This window comes from Ixodes scapularis, unplaced genomic scaffold, assembly GCF_016920785.2.
Source record: "Ixodes scapularis isolate PalLabHiFi unplaced genomic scaffold, ASM1692078v2 PGA_scaffold7__128_contigs__length_106722199, whole genome shotgun sequence".
NCBI classification, from domain to species: domain Eukaryota; kingdom Metazoa; phylum Arthropoda; class Arachnida; order Ixodida; family Ixodidae; genus Ixodes; species Ixodes scapularis.
Genome location: NW_024609882.1, coordinates 7948843 through 7972426, shown reverse-complemented (window position 1 = coordinate 7972426; position 23584 = coordinate 7948843). Strand labels below are relative to the sequence as shown.

At 48.0% G+C, this 23584-nt stretch overlaps 1 protein-coding gene across 1 annotated transcript in view; it reads left to right on the top strand.

The window, feature by feature from the left end:
- Window positions 1-8826: 8826 nt before the first annotated feature.
- LOC8040182 (LIM domain only protein 3) overlaps window positions 8827-23584 on the top strand; it is a 55765-nt gene continuing 41007 nt past the window's right edge. The window contains exon 1 of the mRNA XM_029984855.4: window positions 8827-9204. The gene's annotated coding sequence lies outside the window, so the exon portion shown is untranslated. The remainder of the gene's footprint in view (window positions 9205-23584) is intronic.

Here is a 23584-nt window from a genome sequence, read left to right as displayed (position 1 = left end):
AAGCCGAAGACGACGACGGCGAGAACGTGGACGACGGCGAAGGACCGAACTTATCGCTGGGGCGGCAGGATGACCATGACGAGAACGTGAACGTCGACGACGAAAAAGAACCGGATATTTTGCTTTGTCGGCAGAGGTTCTGGCAAGCTGATGACGACCACGGCAAGGAAGTGGGTGTCGAGAAGAAGTCGGACATGTTGTTAGGGTGGCTGACGTCACAGCCGGCCGGTGAAGGTGTCAGGGAAAACGGGGACAGTGACGAGGACACCGTCTTTGAGATGAAGATGTCCCAGATTATAGCTAAGGACGCCGATGAAGACTCGACCACCTGCCAGCCGGCCACGTATGAGAGAGCTGGGAGTGTAGAAGACGTCGACAACGGCGACCACCTGCGAGGCCCTTTCCTGATTCGTAAATCAAGACAGAGCATAAACTGTCCTCGCTCTTGCGCGGAAAAATTCCGGAACCAGCTATACGCCGTCCGATTCAAGCCCCGCCGAAATCTGGGTGGCTTGAATAACCTGTCGACAAAGAGGCCTAGGCTAGGAGGCTAGATGCTGCGCTAGTCTCGGCGCGAGATTTGTCACTGCTTTGGAGCCTTGGCGGGCACAGCAAGAATCACTTTACTGGCGTGTGATTTGCATTTTGGTGTAAATTTTTTTTTGATAGTTTGGATTCTGACGGGTCGAGTCACAAACTCTGTGCAAGGTGTGACTGATATGCGTACGCGTTTTAGTTTAGTTGTTATATATTATTTTTGACATTTCGGGTCTAAAAAATATACTTAGTCGGGAGGTGTGAGAATCGGCCCCGCAATCACCGTGGGTGGACGCGGGAACAGGACCGAGCTTCTTTTTCTTTCCATTGCGTGTTGGCGTTTGCACGTGCGCCCCTGTGTGTGGGTGAACTGGCGACGCTCGTGCGAGCTGGGGCAGGGGAGGCTTTGAGAAGAGAAGAAGACAAGGACAGCACGTGCTGTAACCTTCTGCGGCGACATTCGAAAATGAGCTTCGCTTGTAAATAGACGTGTTTTTTTTTTTCCCTCCTATTCGCGGAGTCCTGTCTGGTTTTCTCTTCCGTCAGCGACCATCAGCTGCCTCCGTCGTCGGGTCCCGGCGCAATCTCCAAGAAAGAACATCTTCACTCAAACAGCATGTTGTTGATTCGCAACTTCTTTAAGGAATAAAGACACCCAACAAAAAAGAACATACTTCTACCCGTAACGTTCATTTCTCGTTCTACATTTTCTTATTTGTCTTCGGTGTTTAAGCGCGCAAAGCGCAGAATGTCTTATGATTTTTGCTGACACTCTCATAGCAAAGGTAACTGCTCAAAATCATATTTGATTGTGCTTAGTGCACACATTTGTATTTGGTGAGTATTTGAAATACAAGTATTTGAAATGCTCGATTTTATTGTATTTAAATATAATCGACAAACAAATGTTCTAATTTGTAATTAAATACAAAATATTTGAAGTATTTTAAATATGTACTTCGAGTACTTGTATTTGAAATACTGTGTATTAGGGTGCCTCACTGTCCTTCTGTTTAGGGTGATGCCACCCTTTGTAGTACCAGATGCCGACAGCACGCGCTCACGGTCAAAATACAAAGAAATCGACGAAAACAAAATGTCGCCATAGCACAGTCAGCGCCACAAGCGCGTGCAGGGACACGCTCTTTCACGCGCTTCTCAACAAAAACTAAAAATAAACGTATGTGACAAAATGGCGAGATGCCACCACCCTAAGCAAAGCGCACATGAAGGCACCCTACTGTGTATCCTTGCGCTGAACAATATTTGGGCGCCCTGTGACGTTTGAGTTGGCTTTTCCTTATTCATGGTGTAAGTGCGGGGAAGCCAGCTTTCAAGATCAGCAGCATGTGGCATTGTAGTCCCTCTGGGACTTCGTGCCCATACATACATGTGCGTGCATACACACGCAAAGAAAAAAGAAGTGAGATAGAGAGAGAGAGGAGGGGTGGAGGGGAAAAGTGGAGGGGGAAGGAGGGGACGCGGCGTTGTAGACACGTGATCTGCAGCGCTTGAGCGGCAAACAAAGCACCGTTCAGCCGCTCTCGTGCCGTACCTAATAAATTCCGAAGACCATGATTATATCGGCTTTTGATTTATGTGACGAATGGAGACACAGACCAGCGTTTAGGTTTTGAAGATGTAGCTGACGTAGAGTCAATTGAGCGCGCACGTATTTGTTTGTAGGAGCAGATACAGTGATGTTCCTGTTGTGCTTGTTGTCACGCATCTGGTATTCTCTCGAGTTTCGTGCATGTGAGGCCCTCGGCGCCTTTATATACACACACACACACACACACACACACACACACACAACACACACACACACATATATATATATATATATATATATATATATATATATATATATATATACAGAGAGAGAGAGAGAGAGAGAGAGATAAAGCTCGTTTAAGAGACAGAGAGATAACGCTCGTTCAGTCATTTGGAGGCCATAATACGTACGATATGTTTCTAGAATTCAGAGATCCGAGTGATGAATGGAATGGGGATCATTAAAAAATTCGGTAGCCGCCGTTATCTTTGAAATCCCATAATTAATAGAATGCAGTATTCAAGGAGCAATCGTTTTAATTTGTGTAGAGGACATTAAACGTCACGCGACATTATGACGCCGCCAAGTCGTGGTGTCACCTGACAGCGTGACGTAACACGACATCCCGTCAGGTGAAATTACGTTTATATGACGTGCGTTACGTAGACATTACGTAATGTAATGTGGACTCATGTCACGTCCCGTGACACAGCGTCGCGTCCAATGTGGTGTGCGTGGACACACGGATGCACGGACGAAAGACTTCTGGGAGTAAGAGCTCTCCTGACAAAGCATGCCGTCCTTTCAAACGTCTAATATTAACATATACTTGCATACACTGATCACTCACGGGCAAGCTATCTTCTTGAAGTTGGGAGTAGGAGTGGCCTACATGTTCCGACTTTCTGCCACGCTCATCACTTACTACTACTACTACTTGAAGCTGGGCGACCAGAAATGTTCAAGCAACATTAACGAAATAAAAGTTGCGTTGGCATCCTCTAGTGTCGCATTTTCGCTCGATTTTCTGCGCAGCTGCTCATTCTTTCGAGCAGTGTTTGTCCCCATTTGTTTCCTACCTACGTTAGAGAACTGCGAAGCGGTTTCTTCGAGCCCTCCCTCCACGAACGTCCACGGTGGCAGAGGAATGCAGCAAAACTCCCGGACAAATTTCCACACGGCAAGAACATGGAGCGTGTCCTGGGTGGCACGCACGTTGGAAAGGGGAAAACTCGCCGCGCGCGGCACCAAAATCACGAGTCCAATTATTTCAGCGCGACTACGTCGTCGCGATTCTTCGCAGCGAAGCCTTTTTTTTCCGAAACAAAACAAAAAGAAGGAAGCAGCACGTCGTTCTTCTCTGGAACCCACGCAATTAGTCCCGCAAGCTACGTCCTGGGCGCTAGGCGCGAGATGCTCTCCATTGCGAGCGCGTGGATCATTAATAATCGGACCCGGTCCCGCGTGCTCTGCGGAGATGACGAGGCGGCGGGACAGCCGGCATGACAACCGGAGTCCCACGTCGTGCCGCTGCCATTAGTGGAGCACTCGAGAAGACGCGCCGCAACGCTCCGTGCCACCCTCGGCAACGCAGCCAGTGGGGGAGGGGGGTAGTGTACGGTGTTTTCACCGAAGAGCATAATTTTAATGAGCGTCGGGAAGCGTTTTCCTAGCGTGGCTGCCGGCTTTCGTTGTGTGGCGTGCTTTTTTCTTTGGGTGATCTATATGAATACCGATCATTGGCATTTGTTCCTACTGTCGCCAGCAATTCAGGTTAGAAAGTCGTGGCGATGAGTGGCTTTGACTGTCCTATCTAACCGGCTGAAGGATTCCAAACATATCAAAATGACTCGGCAGGAGTTTGCGTACACGACACAGTTACTGCTCATGAACTCAGGTCCTTGTGACCCACCTACTTACTGCCGGAGATATGGCTGTCGTGGGCATGGTGGCACTCGTAAGAAGAGGCTCCGTCGCCATCAATACCAAAGTGCAGTGTACAGCCTTCTGTAAGATGGGGATCCCATTTCGTGGCAACCGTCGTACAAAGCGAAGTTCTGTCAGTGGCGCAGTCGTGTTGGGCGCTGGGGCGACGTAATTCCGGAATAGCCAACCCAGTATGCAAACAGATAACATTGGATATTTAGCTTCATCGGAGACGTCAGACCAACTTCTAGCAGTCTGAACAACCACGAAACAAATTACATACCAGCAGTGATTGCGTTGTGATTCTGTGATTTTTTTTTTTTTTTTAAGGGCTGTCCAAACAGCACATTTTCTGGAATTATAGCATTTTATGTACCGGGAGTGGAGCTGTTCCTCCAGTTCCGATCCGCTTTGGGATGCTTTTTTTTTTTTCTGGAGAAAAGTTACTTTCTGCTTTTGTTCCTGAACAAAGGCTTGGAACGTGCTCATCACGTGGTTCCGGAGAGCCCCTCACACGCGCCGCTGGATGTCGTCAAGGCCTCCGCTGCTCTTGTCAGTCCCCAGCCTCCCGAAAACAAGAAGTGGGGAGAAAGATGAGAACGAGGAGGCGAGAAGGGAACCCATACTCTCTGCGGGGTTGATGTCCTCACTGAAAACATGTGCGTGTCCCGCAATGCTCGCAATTAAAAAAAAACAACAAAAAAACAATGTGCATTTTTCTTTTGTCTTCTTGCCGTTCACGGACTTTGCAGCGTACTGTTGGACAACCCTTCATACAGATTCGCTGGTCGGTGACTCTAAGGGGAAGAAGAAAATAGGCTTCTTGATTTTCGATGGAATTTCCAGTCTGCGTTGAGTAAGTGCACAACTGAGCGTACGATAGCCCTGTCGGGTTCGGTGTGGCGTCGCAGAGACGTTGCCGAGACCAACGCTGAGAGTGCTGTGTTTTCTCTCGCTCACATCGCGGCTCGGACGATGCGGGGTGTCCGGCCATTAGTGCAGCTCCCCTGGCGACTCGCTTCAATTCACCGTTCCTTGGGTGTCGTCGAGTCCGTGCTGCGGAATGCGCTCCAGCCGTGGGTTATTTGTTTCCAGAGGTTGGCGCGTTCGGACGTGGTGGCGCTGCTGGTGCTATGCTCGGAATGCTCATTGCGTCCAGTCCCCAAACGTCAGCAAGGAAAACCATTTCGGTCAATGGGGCTGGAATGAGCGTCGCTGCCTGGCAACGTGGGGAAGCTGCCGTCTCAGGGACGCTATTTGGCTCCCTGTCTGTCTTGATGCCCGAGCGCTTTTGTTGGGGAATGTGTATTGTGTTTATTTTTGTGTATGATGATGAAACAAGTCAGGAGAGACAAAGAGAGAGAGAGAGAGAAGAATGGAGGGAACCTAATGACGAACCCTTCTTCAGACGAAATTATTTGATGTCAAAATCTAGAAATACCGAGGCAAAAGAAAGGTGATGGGGACGACGTGCTCTCGACTGTGAAAACACTTAAATTCATTAAGAAAAGCAAAATCTTCTTTACATACTTTTTGGGGTCTCTGGGGTGAGTGGGGTTGAATGGTGTAGAAATGCAACTCTGAACATGTGTTCATTCTAAATCAAAATTTGATGGCTTGTAATAGAGTGAATTCATCTTATTTAGCAGAGTTGCCACGCGTGTACCTCCCAATGCAGTTAATGCGTTGTTCCCCGCCATCGAAGAAACTTTCGGTGCGAAATAATCCAGACAAATAAAAAAACAAACCTCAGTTGATTAAAGAAAGAAAAAAAGGAAGGTGCGAGCTTTTAGCTCGATGGAAAAGGCGATGCAGGAAGCGACCCGTGTTTCGACTCTCACCCTGCTCCCCTAATCGGAACCCCGCACTTCGTGCGCCGCAGTTCCGCGTTAATACTGACAACCAGACAAAGCGAACCGAAGGTGCGAAATGCGCGGAAACGCGGTCTATTTTTTCTCGACAAGATGAAGCCTTCGTAGAGTCCGTCGACGTCATTATTACACCTGCGCCTCGAGCAACAGGATGCCTCTGCATTTCGTCGGCACGTGAACCGACCCGTACGACGCCGCTTCGGAAAGCGGCGCGTCCGCGGCCGGTAGCCACCGGTGTCGGTAGTGTGGGCGCGCCGAAAAAGGTCCACATTAGGCAGCGTCGGCGCCCCCGCCGTGCCCGGAAGAGGAGGAGGGTCGGGCCAGGGTCTGCGGCCGGGCCATAATGCGGCCGCCCGTTCCGGCGGCGCTGCACTTAGGCCAATGAAGCGGTGTCTGCTGCCGGGCGCTCCTTTTAATCCCATCTCGACGAGCCCGTCCATCGCATCGCGACCGGCGCGCACACACACGGGGCGAAAGCAATATGGGGGCCGCTGCGGCGAGGTGGCGGCGGTGAGGGCGGGCGCTCGGAGCGGCGGACGCTCCTGCGTCCATTACGCCGAATGCGGCTCAACCGGGCCACGGAAATGGGGCCTCTGCTGGCAACAGGCAAATGGAAGGCAAAGACAACAAGAGCGTAAACAGCGCCGCTCTTCGTCTCTCTCTCTTCTTGGTGAAAGAAGAGGGCGACGACGGACGACAAGTTAATGGAACTTGGGAAGGACGAGGGTGGCTGGGTTCTTTTCACTTATTCTTTTTTTTAGGATGCCTCTGCCTGCTTGCTTGCGCTGCTGCTACTTGCGCCTTATTCTTTTCGTGACGACGAAATCCGAGTGGTCGTAATGGACTTTTCTGCGAGGGCTTCTTATAAACTCGGCCTTCCCGCCGAGTGGGCTTCAAAGAGCGGACGCCCATGGCGAGGGGGAGGCTCCGAAAAGACGGCGAAGAAAGCCACCTAAGAGGGCCCCGCTCTCCTTGGCTTGCCTCCTTCGACCAACTGCAACGTGCGTTGGCTTTTCTTTTTCGTGATATATATATGTGTTTATTTATTTTACATTCGCGTTAGCCGTGTTGCACGGAGGAAGACTGTCCTGCTTTCGCACTTTTTCGCGCACGGAAGAAGAGCAAAGAGGCAGTGTTTTACTCCGCGTCCTCGTAAAACTCTACAATGTAGGGAAAATAGTGCTGCGCTAGGAATGCGGGCAGGCATTTTTTGGTTTGTTTATTTGCTGCTCTTGATTTGCGATCTCCATTGTAAGATCATCGGTGGGGAACGTCTAGATCGTATGGTGTGTGCCCGATGTATTACCTGGCATCCAGCCCGACTCGTCCGAGTGGCCCGGCCCTTTGAAAAAGAGGCGGCTCAGTCTGCCTTAGTGTCCGCGCACCTTTAGAGAGGAATGCGCACCCTAAAGCCCTTCTTAGCATCGAAATGAAGATGGAAACAGGTGCTTGGTTTCTGAGATAGATGATCTTGTTACGGACTTCGAGGAAAAGGAACATGGAAAGAGGGGGGGGGGGGGGATTTATAAATTAAGGCAGTGACTATAATTCAGGTCAGCCCATTTTAAAACTACCAGGTACAACTTCATTATTAGCATTATTATTGCGGTACTTTGTGAAAGCAGAAAACTTACAAGCGCATACAAGAGTACACTTCCTGGGAGCAGCCAGATGCTGTACCGGTGTTTGAAAAACAAATGCCTTCCACAAACATAAATAAAAATGAAAACACCAACAAATCAATGTTACACAGACGAGGTGGCGTTGTTTACAAATGTTTCGTCGTTGCTATTGAAACTCGAGGTTGCAAAGTAGGACAACGCCATTAAGAAATCGCATGGACACGGTTTCTGCGCTACGAAGTACAACTCTGTTTTCAGCTTTATTATTCGCGTTGAATGACGAGTTCACGCGTGTGCCAGTGTTTTGTGCCACGCTTCCAGTTGCAATATCGTTAAGCACGCGCAAATTAGGTTATATTTAAAGACTCGTGCTTTCCACGTTACAGCGTGCCGTTATCGGATCCCCAACTATATCACGAGCGCTCTTCGCTAGCTGCACTGGAGATCTTGACGGAACCTGCCATCAGTCCAAGAAAGGGAAGCAACGAAAAGAGGCCTTTTTTTTTTTCTTGCCTCTCCAGAAAACTTTAATTCGACGTGACAGCTTAAAAACGCACTGCCCGCTTCATTTCGACGCTCTTTAGAGTCTAGACCAAGCTGGAAATTGGATGCCTCGGTCAGTGGAGGCACCTTTGCTGAAAGTATGGGAGGAACACAAAGCCTCTCCTCCTCACATTCGCAGACTCGGAAAGCGAAAGGGGCCGGAGGGATAAAGAAAAAAAGGGGATAGTTGCGTCGGCTTCCCAAAGTGTGTGCCGGTCATTCCATTTGCCGAAGCGAAGAAGACCACCCTCACCGGTTAAGGATTGCTTTCCAACCAGCGGAAAAGCAAAGAAAGGAAAAGCAAAAGAAGAGCAGCGAAGGGAGGGCAGTGAATCTACTAGGAGCCTTCGCCTAGAAGGCAACACGTTCCGAGTCGATGTATAAAACATACGACGGCGACACCGAACGGACGCTGTGACCTCGCCGAACTTTTCTCCGCCGACTCAGCATTACTCGCCCCCCCCCCCCCCCCCCCCCCAGACCTCCTGTTAACCCATAAAAGGAAGTAAAAAAATAAACTACAGGAATAAAAAGAGGCGAGCGTAACGGGATGAAAAGAAGAAACAACAACAACACATAAAACCTCCTCCTAAAGAAAACGGGTCCAAAAAGCCGAGCTACAAAGCGCCAGCCTCTTACGTTGATTGCAGGAGGCGTGCGTTAAGTCGTGCCGTCCCTTTCCCACGTTGAATGATCCGTCCGATTCACTCGCTGTCCTGCGGGGAAGCCCTACCCGCGCTGGGAGAGAGGGAACGTGACGTCACAGCCAAGTGAGTTCCTGCGCCGATGCGCGGCGCTAGCGCCGCGCTCAGCGGGCTTTGCGAGGACGTCCCGCTGCTGCCGGCTTCAGTTGGTCCGCCGTGCCGAGGCAGCGCACTTCGGAAAGAGACGATGCCGTGCGCGAGACCTTCGCTGAACGTTTCAATCAACAGGCGCACGTGATGGTGTCTACCGTCGGAAGTCGGCTCGGCTTGAGCTGAAGATCTTTTTTTTCTCGTGTGTGTGTTCGACGTCGAAGATTAGAGGAGTGATACTGACAAGGATCTGTGGAGATCGCCTGGTCTGGTGTCGCCTGGCTTGTGGATTTGAGCGTGTGTGCGCGGAGTGAGAGAGCGTCACTGCGTCCACGACCATCCTACGTGATTACACGGTGAGTGTATGTTGCACGTACTTGGTCGCGGTGTTGAAACCGCAGGGAACCTTCTTCGCCAGGACCGTCGTTGTCAGTGGAGACTGTTACCGAGCAATGTCGTTAATTAGGCTGTGACGTAACGCAGCCGCCGCCTCCTCGACAGAGATGCATGAATTAACGATCTTCGAATTTGAATAGGAGAATTACGCCAAGCTTGGTTGCAGACTGCCGTTCATTTGTAACAATGAAAGTGCCAAATTAATGTGACTTGCCCCGTTTTTTTTAAATTAATTTTAGTTGGTCAATCAGAAGATGATCCGTTCCAAAATCGTTTCGTGTCGTCGAATATTCGGGTCGATGTCTACAGAGTAGGCAATCGAGTGCACTGTCAAAGGTTGGAACCGTAGTCTGTCGATAGTGTTTCAGTCCTGAAAGACGTTCAGCGAAGGTACAGTTCATGTTACTTTGAATGAAACATCGGAGTGCGTGAAATATCGCCGGAGGCGCCCTGACACAGAATTATCTTGTCAACAGGGATGATCTCGTCCCTCTTGATGGCCTCGTGTTGCACTCGCATTTTCTATTGTTAAAGTGAACGTGGAAGATAACACGCATCATAAAGGTTCTCAGCAAAAGCCAGGAAGACGTGGGGGGCACAGAACTGACAGACTGACATTCTTACGTATCCCGCCGGTAACGAGTGTAGCTTAAGATGTCTGTGTCATTTTTTTAAATCGAGTATATTGCAAATACATACTGTAAAATTTACATTTTGATTAACCTACTGTTTAACCTTATGGTAAGACGCTGAAAAATAAAAACAGTACCCCATACCATATCAAGTAGGTAGATGGGATTAGACCGTTGCGCACTACTATACGTGGCTGTCGAATATAAAAGCATTGAATGTCGAAGTTTGGTTGAACCACTGGTCGATTTATTCGGCTACACTGGCGAGATCCTAAATTGATTCGTTTCATTTGTCTAATGTATGTCAGGTTCAGAGCCGTTCCATCGGGGTTCACATTTTCACTTCTCCCCATGGCATTCCAGGGTTCCGGCTACTTGGTACTTCCCGAATAATGAAGAACTTGTCAACGTGTGATTCCGAGGGAGCTTTTTCGTATAATTTCTTCTCAGTTCTCTGCTTTGCTCGCGTCCCAAGTTTGTAATACCTGCGTTTTCCTTATACTAGACATGAGACACGCATTAGTTAAAGGGGCCATGCAACGATTTTCGTACTTTGCACAAATACCGCTCAGAACGAGTCACTGGTGCTAATGACCTATGCAACACACGATTGGTTTTTAGCACACGCAATAGAAATCTATAGAAAAACGAGTGGCGTTCATCCCCTCAACTCGCAGCCAGAGGAAGCGGCCACGTGATCTGGAGCCGATTCTATGCCTCCAATGTTGATCATAGCCACGCGCTGGTGTTGGCAAAGCACGGGACACGCGCTGAGTTCCAGACATTCTTATGGTTTGGCTATTGTCGTTATTGCAGCGATTGAACACGGGCCACTGCCCGAATGCTTCTCGAGCTATCGATTATCGCACGCCCAAATCGAGTGCTTATGCGATGCTCGGGCTCAGTCTATGAGCCGCATTCAAATGTCGTCATTTGGGGGCGACCCTCCAGCTACGTCATCAAGTTTTGCGAAGGAGAGATTGAGAGAAGACGCTCGCTTTTGTCCTTGAGATTACACCCCAATAAAGAAGTTTCTTGCTCAGTGGCGCTAGTGCCTGTAAGTTCGTGCAAAGTGAAAAACTTTCCAAGCGATTATCGTTGCACCGCCCCTTTTAAGCGAAACACTGTAAGGGCAGTTGCTGCTTGTCTCACACAATCAAGAGTCGGAAATCTTTTTTTATAAGTTTAACATTTTTCCCAGCACAACGCGTTCTGGTAGACCTGGAGCGGCGTTCTAAGGACTGAGACGGCGCCAGAAAATATTGTAATTGTACGTGACAGCTGGGCGCCGAAAAGATCGCTTGCCCGTCATAGCACAAAATTAGCTGTGTAAAAATAAAGATTAATATCTTTATTTAGATTAGATTAGATTAATGCTGAGTTAATTAACTTCTATAACCTTTTCTTTTTCTTTTTTTTTTTCTTTACGAAGTTCGAAGGTCTTGACAGTGTAATAGAAGTTTCGCGCCACTTCGGTGATGCTCTTTCCTGTGCGCCAGAAGAAAGCCAAATCGTAATTGTGACACTTGATTATTATGTTACGGAAGTTTGACGGTTGCCGATCATAATGCAGAGAAGCCATACAGGCTCATCAATTATGTAACAGATGTTAAAAAAAAAAATACCACTTAGTTATTAACAGGTTAACGCTCATAGGAGAATAGGCGAGGCTTTCTTTTTGTAAATTCAATTTTGGATGTTAAAATCTTTAAAGAAGAAAAGGCTGATCGAACGCCATTTCATCGCAACACGTTTTTAGAGAACGGCCACGTTTTATCGAAGCTCTATTTAGAGAAAGCAGAGCCTGAATTTAGAGAAACGTCGTTTATCGAATACGAACGCCGTTTAAAAAAGGTTTCCTTACTTCGCGCGGGTATCACTGGGGCCCGTCGTAAAATCAAAACGGAATACAGAATGTAGAGTTGCATTGGTCTGTTTCCCATCATAACTCCGCAAGAATTGCCTACATCCCGTCGAGCTTTCCGGGGGGGCTCCGTGTTGATGACTCGGGGCACTAAACTTAAACTGCAAAGCGTGAGAAACTCGGTGAAAGCAGCACCGTTCTCGGAAAGGGCCGTTCTCGCCTCTCGGGCATTCCGAACGAACGGCTTCACCGCCGTCGCTGCCGCCGCCGCCGCTGCTCAGTAAAGAGCCTAGATTGTAGAGAGCGAGCGACTCCAACTACGCGAAGCGTTTTAAATTTAATGGTGGACGCTTCTTGAGCAGGTTGCTCGCAAGTTCGCGTACGTTTCGTTATCGCGGGTCGAGGAGGACAGCGGGCAGGAAGGTGGAGACGCTTGCGTACCATCGACGCTTTTGGCTCCCACTCGCAGCTCGTGGTTTGCAAACGCGATATAAACCATGTGGCCTCGATTGACAAGTTGGGAACACTCTGGGGAATCTAGGCACACTGCTGCCCAGTGCTAATGCACCGACTTCCTCGGCGGTGCGTGACCTCGGCGTCGTTCCGGTGGAGGCGTAGGCCCGCTTTTACGATGCACTCGAACAACGACGCCTCGCTGAGCAGCCACGCTCAGCGATGCAACCCGGAGAAGAAGAAAAAGGGGCCTTTCGCGTGTCGGACGCTTTTTCCACTTCGTGCGTCGGAGGAGGCAGTGCCGGCCCACGGCGTTCTCGCAGTTGCGACTGTGAAAGAATAAAAAAAAAAAAAGAGGAGGGGGGGGGGGGGGGGGGTTCGGGACAGGAAAGCTTTGCTTCGACTAAACCTTGCTCTAGCTATTCGAAGCCCGTGATGTATGCTTGGCTGCGAGCTTCACAAATGGTTCAATCCCTGTGACGTCTTAAGCCTGGTTCAGACAGTTGCGTCCCGGACATCCCTGCTGCTTATATCGCGTGCCAAGATGATTCCTTGAATTGGATTCCGCGCTTCATACAAAGCACAGATGTGCCGGTGACTCGTTTTCGGTTCTCGACGCAACGCAGTCCAACGCACTCAAACGCAAATGTCTGAACCAGGCTTTCGGTTTCCTGTAGGTCAAAAAGAAATAGTACTGGAGAAAAAGAAATAAAAACAGAAAAGAAAATAGAGGATTACGCGTGACGCGATCCAAGCACGACTTTGAACTATTTCTTTTATGCCGTCGACAGCATGCGCGTTCTGCAGTTCATTAGGTTACAGTTGGGACACCAGCTTTACGGTTCGAGACTCGAAAGTGGGAGGTAAAACAGGTTGACTATCCTTGAGTTCGCTTCCGGTGTTCTAGAAATAGAGATGCGCGAGGTTTCAACTTAAGTTCGAACTTTTTGTCGAAGTGAAGACGCGGTGTCGAGAATGTTTAAGATTTGGATAAACATTCGGTTGCACTGTGTAATACGGTCACTACAGTCCTTCATGCCTGTCTAATTTCCTCAAAGACAGGGACACCAAATTGCACATGGCTTACGCTTGAATACTCGAGGCTAATTTTAGACATTTGCCTTTGAGTATGACCGCGTTACGACACCTTGCGTTCCCTCACCGCGCGTTGCGCGATCCTCGATTGCCATAACAAACATCTCGTCCTCAGCACTTACAAGAATCGTGACGCAGTTGGTCATACTGAAACGGAAATGTTTGCACGAGCCTTACGTGTACCATGCCCACCTACACCGCCCCTCATCTGACACGGACGGAGACTACCACCGGATTGCGTCGTCCAGATTGTTCTTGCGTTGTTTTTCTTTTTTCTAAACGCTGCATACTTAGTGCGCGAGCACGGCTAGAACGGTGTACAGCGTAAAAGTGCCAGCTTGGTGGCGTGCCCCAGGGGCGTTGGGCTACGCGGGCGTGTCCCCTTGGGCTCTCCGTGTGGCCCAAGGGCGTTTCATCGAAAACGCGCCACCATCAACACCGCGGGCGGATCCCGGAGACCAGCAAGGCTTCCGCTCAAACACGGCCCTGTGTGGGGCAACTTCACTCGGCGGTCCGTCCATTACTTATCCTCGCTGCTGCGTGCGGAATCCTATCGTGGCATGCATAATATCGTGTGTTTTTTTGGGGGGGACAGGAAGCGCCCTCTTGGTGGGGGGCTGCCACCGCCGCCTCTAAGCAAAGAGAAGCGTGCGTTCCCCGGTACGTTTCGGTTTACTCAGGGCGGTAACTTTGTCTCTGGAGTCCCGTGTCCCGCGCCCGGCCGTTCGAAATGCCGTGCCCGATCGTTTTGCCGTGGGTTCGGGGGGGTTCTGGAAATAGCTTGCTGGTGACGGGGGAAGCGCCGGTGTTTCTCGTCCCAAGGAAATTGAGGACGGAAACTGGGTAGAAGAAGGACAAAGCGGTTGGGGAGCTAATTGGCACCCGTAGACTTCCACTTAGTTTGGGGCAATGGGAGGGCTAGCACATTGATGGGGCCTGCTTAAAGAAATATAAACGAGTAGCGCAAGGTTAAAGGCCCGTTCACACTCTTGCGACCTCTTGAAACTGGGTTCCTTGAAACCTCTTACAACGAGAGGACACACTGGCGCCATCTATAGGGTAGCAGTGTAAACGTGGCGATCCGGCATATTTTCAATTCCTCTCCCGCATTATCCTTTCTTTCTTGGCTCGAAAAACTTTTGTCAACTTTATAAACGAACCTTTCTTATAGGTATTACGCACATGTGACCTCGGAAATCCCGCAAAACCTTCGCTCTTGTGAAATGCAGTTGCAGGGTCACTGCATAGATGGCGCCAGCGTGCCAGTTTTAGGAGGTTTTAAGAAGTCTCGTCTCTCTTGGTCGTACTCGGTTGCAAGAGTGTGCACGGGCCTTTACATGGACCCGTACATCGCGTTAAGATCGGACACATCTTTACATGTGTCCGATCTTGACGCGTACGTGTTTATGCTCGTAGTTGTTCAAACTTGCCCCATCGGTAGTTATGAACCAACTAGTTTATGTAGCGCCTTATGAGGGGTTAAAACTTGCTATTTAACGCGTCCAAAAAGAAAACAAATTTCCTTTCCCTAATGCCTTTTTTTTTACGTTTGGTTAGCTGTATATTTTGATGATGGTGTTGCTGCGGCGGTATCAACATGCCGTCTCGATTAAATAACAAAAAAGTGTGCGAGTCTGTGCGTGAGGGGAGATAGCTGATGTCGATCTTAGAACTATGGACCCTCTAAACCTGTCAAATGGTGCGGAACAAGACAGGTTGAACATTCCTCGTCTCTGACGCCTTCCTAATGCTTAGCATCTAGTTCAGGAACGAGTATACACTGAGGTATAGAGATAAAATGTCGCAGAAGCACCGAAAAAAAAATTTTTGCGAGAGCAAAATACGTTACACGAAGAAGAGCAAATCATAAAGCAATGAAAGTTTTACTAAAAGCATGAAGGTAAGGTAAGAAGTTAGGGGGATGTACGTCCTTGGTCAGATCGATAATCACGGCGGGTCAATTGCACAGTCACGATCTGCAATCTTCAGCAGTTTCGGACATCTAAAGAAGCAGTCTTCTTTGACCCTAGAATTGCATTTTCGAGGAAATATTCCTTAAAAATTGCCAATGCCCATCAGAAATAGGTTTTATTTTGAGTTCACCACTAGTCAGCAATTTGAAGAGCTCTATGTCATACTGTAGAGGCCCGGTTCTGTAAAGGGGACGATGGTGAACCAATTTTAATTGGTATTTTAAGGTGCAAAACAATCCGCATTTTGAAACTATAAAAAATAGCATCAATTAAAAGCTAAAAGAATATTGGGACTACGTCAAATGATCCCATTACCGGACGACAGAATCCACCACAAGTTTACTCGCTTTTAATTATTAAATCTTTGAGGAAGAGCAACGCGTGGATTATTTCAGATTCAATCTTTCTGCTTTCCTTTGACTGACAAATCTGCGAGGTCTTTGAACCCTCAAGAAAGGCACTGTTCTTTTATTTTGTTTTAAAATACTGCATTTATCTCCAAATACTTTTTTTTTTTTTTGAAGTCTCGACGCGCCATTTTTCACTACGCGGGAACCTTGAGACGTGCGCGCCCTTTTTAGCTCTGCAACGGGTGGCCTTCTTGTCCCTCAATTTGTCTCAACCTTTGTTAACGACACATGCGTTGACGCGTCTGAGCGCGTAGCTTCCGGGGCAACATTTGGTGCGCCGTTTTCACAATGCAGAGAGAAGGGCTACGTGCACAAGTTCTCTGCTGTTGAACCTGATTCTTTTTCAACGGTGCCTTTACGATATTCTGGAAAAAGCTCCGTGGAGGTTTTCGCGACTTTCTGTGTTGAAATGCGAATTTTTAGTCATTTTTAAACTTGTTCAAACTCAAGGCGCTTGCCCTGGAGAGGCCTCGAGGAATTGAGGTGATCATGAGAGTTGACACGAAAGCAATACAAAAACAATTAAGCTTTTATGAATCTTCATTTTGAGCAGTTATAGATTACTTAATGGACGTTAGGAATTTCGCAATTTTTGTTGCAAAACATAAATTGAAATATTTTCAATTATAAATTAAAATCTAAATAAAATGCTTTCAAAAACTATAATTTTTTTGAAAGAATCAGACTTGTAATCTTCTACCAGGCGACCAGAACTGATGCAAACCGATCAGTGGCTTTCCGCACACCGTGTGCTAACTACGCTTACTTCCTTGTTGTTTTTTTTTTTTGTTTTTTTTTTCTGTTTTTCTTTTTTTTTTTTTTCGATTGAGCACGATTGAATTTTGGTTAGTTCATAACGTTGGTTCTCACAGAGGAAGTGAGAAATCCAAGAAAGCGAGAAACACTGACAAGTGACGTCTCGGGATTTGGATGTCGGCAAATAAATCGAGTTATTTACATGCTTTGTTCACACACTCGTATAAAAATAGAGCGTTCGTAGTCGCGTGCAGAAAGATCTGATGACAGAAATATGCCATACTTTTATTTTAGTGCCTTTAGCGTTTGAAATATTTCGGCATTTACAGCTTCGCCCTCACTCACGCTATTGCGCTATTGTGTAAATACCTCAAATGAAATTAAATCTCTTAAAGGGGTATTCACACGAGGGAGAAATCCCGGGGATTTTTCCCCGGCACGCGCGCATCACGAGATGAAAATGCGAGGCTTTTGCACATCGCAAAGCCTGACGTTTTCGTCGTGGGATGCGCGTGCCGGGGAGAAATGCCCGGGATTTCTCCCTCGTATGAATACCCCTTAATCTACAACTACATCGCACGCGCAAGTTATTAGCCGTAGTGGGACATCTGATACAGGGGGGCTTACAGTGCGTCTTTCTTGATTATTAATCTATTACCTAAGACTATCATAATCCTATGACGCAAGAAGGTTCAAAAAATGCTCTTGGGAGAAGCATTCCTCGAGCAAAAGGCCCCAGGAAAGTGAAGTAGAAAGTAAAATTTCGACGGAAATGCAACGACAACAACTACGAGCAGAGGTGACATGGATCCGAGTGAGAGGACTGCCAGGAAGGCAGAGTTCGCACTCAGTTCTGGTCCCAGGAGCTTCACCGTCCGGTCTTCCGGGAAACCGGAGTCGGGCGGCGTGGTCTGTCAACGCGGTCATTCTTTAGCGACCATCGGGAAGTTCTTCCCACGAACCGACCGCTCTGCTTTCGCCAGCGCACATGGCCGGACTCTGTCGTGGTATCGGTTGATGAAGCACCTCGAGAAAGGAGACGAAAAGGCCCGGAAGGTGACTAATCCGAGTCCATCTGCTAACTTTCGCAATCACTAGGCAGTGAAAGATGGCGTGGTGAAAGGGCAGCGTCAATACTATGCCCAGCGCAGCCTAACTAACAACTACGGTGCCTAAAGCAGGAGTCACACTGCTCATACATCATGTAGACAAAAGTATGCAAACACAAGTCACCGCAATATCCGCGGTTCGAATGCCGCGTGCTAATCTTTATCCTCGAACTCATGGCCATGCGGCATTCGAAGCACGGATCTCGCGGTGACTCGCGTTCGAATCTGTTTGCAGACTGTCTTTTGTATGATGGCATAAGCAGTGTGGTCCCGGCTTAAGACCCGTCCTTCGATTAGTGTGTTTAGCATTTTATCCCGCTCATCTTTATTGATAGTTATCCCGAAGTGGCAATAAGTGACGTCATAGGAGTCCATGCTGCCGAATGTCGCGTTCCTGGCGGTTGGATAAAGAAAAGTGAGCGGACGCAAGGGCCGCTGTCGTCACGGCGTCTCAAATCTTGTCTGCTTTGGTTTCCACCGACTGTCTGGCTGCAGATCGAGCGAGCTGCAGCGGACCAGGCGACTGCCGCTTCCGCGTCTGCTGCTGTATCACCGCCAAGATCGCGACGAGCAAGTCTGACACTCTCATGACGTCATCATACGAAACTCGAGCAACCACTTCTGAGTTTAGACACCCGTTGGAAATGCGCTTCAGGCAGCATACTAACAACGGAAGATACATACATGCCATGACGACAACGCACATTTGCTTAAACCGAGTCGCCGACAAAGCAAAGACAGACGCAAAAAAGCGATTGGACTTTTTTTTTTAATTAATGTGTTTGGATACGATCAATCGTATGGGTTTTTAAAGGGGGAAATGAACTAGGAAGTGCGCATTATCTTGTCCCATCGAAGTTATGTGCAAATCTGTACCATTTTGTACTGGTTCTATTCAGTTTCGCCTTTATTCTATGCAGGCCTAATGCGCACGCGTTCATCGTTCTTGTCCTTCAGACCTAGTATGTCTTTATCGTTTTCAACCTGAATTATGCAGAGCAATTGTTTCTGTGCAGAGAATTCACATCTCCCGCGAACATCCGGATATTCGGTATTCCGAATATTCACCGGAACATACCCGAAGAACTGCTTATTAGAGCTGCCTGTGCGAGAAGCAGCGAGATTGCGCCGCTCCTAGTACGTGCGGTATTTTTTATTCTTTATTTTGCCCTGCCGCAGCTTCGATCATCTGGGCCACTCGCTAAATCTATTGATCGGTCCTCTATCCCAGCCAGATGAATGATTCTAAGTTATCAAGGAAGTAAGGAACGCAAAGAGACCTCGAAGTTACGCGATGCAGTTGCTCGATTTGCTGCTAAAAGCTTTTTAAAGGAAAAGGCCCAGGCACTCAAGGAACCAAACAGGCGCACACCGCATGCAGCCTCCAGCACGCGTTGTGGGTAGGGGAGGGAGTGCTCACGGCAGAGAGGACCACACGAACGCGCCGATAAAAGCGCATCCGACAACTGCACTGAAAGGCCCGTCACGCGGGCCTGCCGCATACTCCTTCGCCAAGACACACTGCGAGACCGCACGGCCTGGTGGGGGACGACGCATGCCTGTTGCTAATGGAGGGGAGGCCACTCAAGAGACCTGAAACGGCCGCCCTCTATTCAGGACTGCGGTCTCTTCGAGTGGAGCACTCATTGAGACGCGGACTGGCCCCGGGCACGGCCGCTCAGATCTTGCCGAGGCGTCCACGTGGTTTCAAGAGGCTATCTGGACGTCTTGCGCTCGAGGGGTCTGGTGTGTTCCAGCAAGAGGTTTCGTCTGGCGATAGCACGGGAAGAAACCGGGGCGGCTTCGAGGCAACTCTAGGATGTAGCGGCCTCTTCAACGAAAACCAACATGGTCACCGTCTTTGTTCACATCCCGCGCCGGTGGTCTGGGAGATGGACTTGGTGCTGCGCCAATCATTGCTGCGCGATATAAGCGTGGAATATCTTGGGTTGTTAGCTCTGGCGAATTGGAGTAAGTGGAAGGGTAGCTCGCCGCTTTTGAAGATGGGCTAAGGTCCCGCTGTAGAACCACCCGTACCACCAGTTTAACCGCAGACTTTTGAGTGCTCGGGTGTGGTATCAAGGTAACGTCAAGTCGAAAACGAGATTGTTTAAGCGCAACAATAACAAGACGTTCTGGCTTTCGAACGCACATGATCTTTGTGACGTTCACATTGTATTTCTTTCAAAACGGCCGGCTTTTCACACACAACAAAAAAAAAAATATAAACAAACCATTCAACAAATCAAAAGGTCTTGTGATAGCAGAGTCAGAACATCCATAGTGTCAGAACATCCATCCGAGTCGAGACGTCCAACGGATCAATAGATCCATCGAGACAGAACATCCACGAATGGATGTTTTGACTTGATGGATGTTGTGACTCGGAATCATTTTTCCACCAGATTCAGATCACGCCACCCACTTACATCCGGTCTCGCTGTTTTCGTCTTGAGCTGTCTTCGCGGGAAACACGCAAACGCTGGCCTGAGGTGAGGTACCTTTGCTTTCCTGACCTTGGGATTGGTCTCACCAGCTTTGTGACACCGGCGTAATTGAGTAGACTATACTACTTTACGGTCTTATATGATTACAAATTCATAATTACATGTTGCGGCAACGTCGTGTGTGTGTAACTGGATCAGGCACTCGAGAGCAGCCTAGCATAATTACCCCAAAAAAATCCCTCGTTTTTTTTTTTTTTTTTACGTACAGATTTACATTTGTGACACGAAGGATGTCCACTATATTAATTACCTGCATCTAAAAGGCAATTGCGGTCGAAATCATGACGTTGCGACATATTTGAAAACCGGAGACGATTGACTAAGAAGGGGACAAACATAAAACATCTCAAACGTAGATACTACACTTTATTGACAGAATTAACCGTGTTTGTCTCGTTTGTCGTCCGTTGTCTCCGGATTGTTTCAAATATGTGTTAGATCAACCAGCTCGCCCGTTTTCTTGCTCTTTTTCTTATGTTACGACCGCGCTTTTTTTTAATTTGTGGCGTTATGTTTCCCAGTGCCTAACGTATTGACAAGAAAACTTTGCTTCCTACCTTAGAGCTAACCGGAGACAGTAATTCCAGAAAATTTGCAACATCCTTTAGTTTCTGGTTGGCAGAAGAACGGTAGTAGTTGGACTTTGTCTGATTAAGGTAAATTCGACGCAAAGTATCCTGAAATTTAATAGTACTGAGGCTTCCAGAAGATTTATTTAAAAGGAAATAATAAGTTTTTTTGAGTGAAGGGGGGGGGGGGGGGGGGAAGAAGCTACTAGCTTGACACGGAAAGTTTTTTTCTTTTTCTTTTTTTTTTTTTTGCGGCTTCTGAAATAAAAAAAAATGACGTTGTTGAAAACTTCAGATTTATTTATTGTTTGGCTTAGAACTACACTTTATAACTGGCTAGGTAATTTATGGAATGCCATCTTTATGGCCATGTATGTCTTAACCCTGCAACGTCTAAATCGTCTTTTTTTTTTTTTTTTTTTTTACGAATACAGCAAATTTCGACGTATTTTTCTGTTTCTCTTTTTCCCGCTAAGTTTGGGATGGTGTTATGAAAAAAAAAAAAAAAAAAGGTAACCCTTCGCAAATTAAAAAAAAAAAAGAAAATAGAGAAGCGGCAACGACTTTTGATATAATGGCAATTAATTCCGCTTTATTTCTAATGAAAAGGCAACGAAACCTGTCTGAATTCCCAACAATCACGAGGCACTTTTCAGAACCCGCGAAGAAGGAAAAAAAACACAACGAAAAAACATAATGCACTTGCTTTGTTCGAGACCCTCTCTTTTGACACGGAACGCGCGGTCATAAAACGCCGTTAACGGCAAGAAGCGGCGATTCTACCAACTGGCGCGCACACATGAGGTTGCATTGTACTGGATCTCCGAAGCGGAGCGTCCTCCGCCGCGCCTCTTTCTTCCAATGGCGTATGGAAGACAAGGCCGGCGCCATTTTTTGCCCGACGCGTCATAACTAGTGGACCCACGCCGCCATCGCGTGGAGCAGCATCTCCTTAGGAGCGCAACGCCAGAACGCGGCGTCGCCAAGGCGGACGCGTCTCTGACGCTTTGCGTCCTGGTACTCTTGTCGTGCTTTAGCGTGTTGGCCGCTTGCGGCGGGTCGTGGGGCCACTAACGATGACGTTACACGCAGGCCTTGTTTTGTAGGTTGTATTGGCCTCTTCGAGGAGCCACCCCAGCTGCTTGCCGAACTCGAGAGGGAGAGAGAGCAGCGGGCTTGTGCCGGCGCCTTTGATGGCTTCGTCAGGGCCTTTTTTTTTTTTTCTCCCGCCAAATTGCTCGATTATGACGGACAGTTCCTACATCTATCCACGGCCACATTAATGTCGAAAAGACGAGGGGGGTGTCCGTAGAAAAAAAAAGTTATATAAGAAAGAGCGAAGGAGAGGAAAAAAAAAAAACCGTTGGTGAAACGCGCATTCAGGCTTCGGAGGCGGTGCCTTCTACGAACCTGGATGCCACCATTCACGGCTTGATTGCGGCTGCATCAGGGAAAGGCGAATCCAACAAACTCGTTTATATATATATATATATCTTTATTTAATAAAGCGATGTTTCGATGATGCCCGGGAACTAAAGGGCACTTCTGCTTGTCGCGCTTCGGTGGTGCGGTCTGCCCGTCTGAGAGAGCGCAACGAGTAAGTGAGCTCAGTGGTGTTGTCATCGTTATATACGGTACAAAAAGAAATGCCAGTCTGCGGTCTCCATTTCAGGGGTTAATGAATGTTCCTTCGGTACAACAAGGTCGGAGAACGTACAGGCTAAGTCAAAACGAACTGCGCCGAAAAAATAAATCGTAATATATATTTAAAAAAAATCTTTTTTTTAAGTTAGTTTTTGGATCTAGATTTTACACCCACGAATTGGCAGGCCTTCGTTGTCGTAATTCCTTCACGCGGACGTTTTTGAAATGCCTACATTAAAGGGCTTAGCGCTTTCGTGTCTGTGCGTGGGATATAGCCTCGATAAAATGAAGGCGTACCTCTACATTATTCTACGGTGTTCACGTGACGTCATCAACGTGACAGTCGTCACGTGACACTATGACGTCACTGACTACCTATAAATGACATGCATTTATACGCGCATTTGGAATATGCCATAGTCAGACAGTTTTTTTAATGTACTTTAGAATGGAAAGAAAAGCGATGAGACCACTCCGTTTTTAATATGATCGCTTCCTTTCCGACTTTCTTTCGGTCATAGATCTTGACTCGGCTATGTCTGGCTTCTCCCCAGTATGTCCATCTACTTTGGGGCGGCAAAAAACGCGCCCCAAACACAAAACAAGAAAGAAGTAACGCCGGTGTCACTTCCTGCGCGTATACCGACAGCGAAATCTCCGAACGCTTCGCGCGGTGGAACGACAACACACCGCTAATGCACGTCCTAATACAAAAAACCGCTCCCCCTTCATCGATCGATCGAGGTACGGCGGAAATTATCTTCGCGAGAGAGCGGGTGTTTAAAAACCGACTGTTTGAAACTCGCCCTGATGTTTCAAGCATGGAGTTGGGCGATGGGCGGCTCGCTGCCGGAGTTGGGGTTGGGGCGGGAAGCGTCTGCATTACCTTACCTCTTATCTCGAGTGTGATACGTCCCTCAACGGTCCGCTAATGGTTCCGCCGGTTTCTTTATTTTCACGCGTTCCTCCCTGCCTAACGCTTTTGTTGTTGTCGTAGCCCGTCACCGCGAGCCTTTTTGTTTCCATTCCGAGTGGCGTTGGTCAAGCGAGACACGTTTATTGACACTGGAGAGTCCGGTATCGCTCTCCGAGAAGCTCTTTGCGTTTATGCTTCGCAGGACGCACTTTGTATAGCTCTTGTTTTTTCTACCTGCGGCGCAAATAAGAACATTGAGGTCGTATAGTGTACATGTTTGTTTGTTTTGCGAGCCCCGTACAATCGACAGGTATCTTTGGTGCGATGGTCATTTAATACGTCGTCCACCTGAACGCAGCAAACCGTTTCGACGGAGATAAATAAATCTTTATTTTTAAATGCGCATACTCGG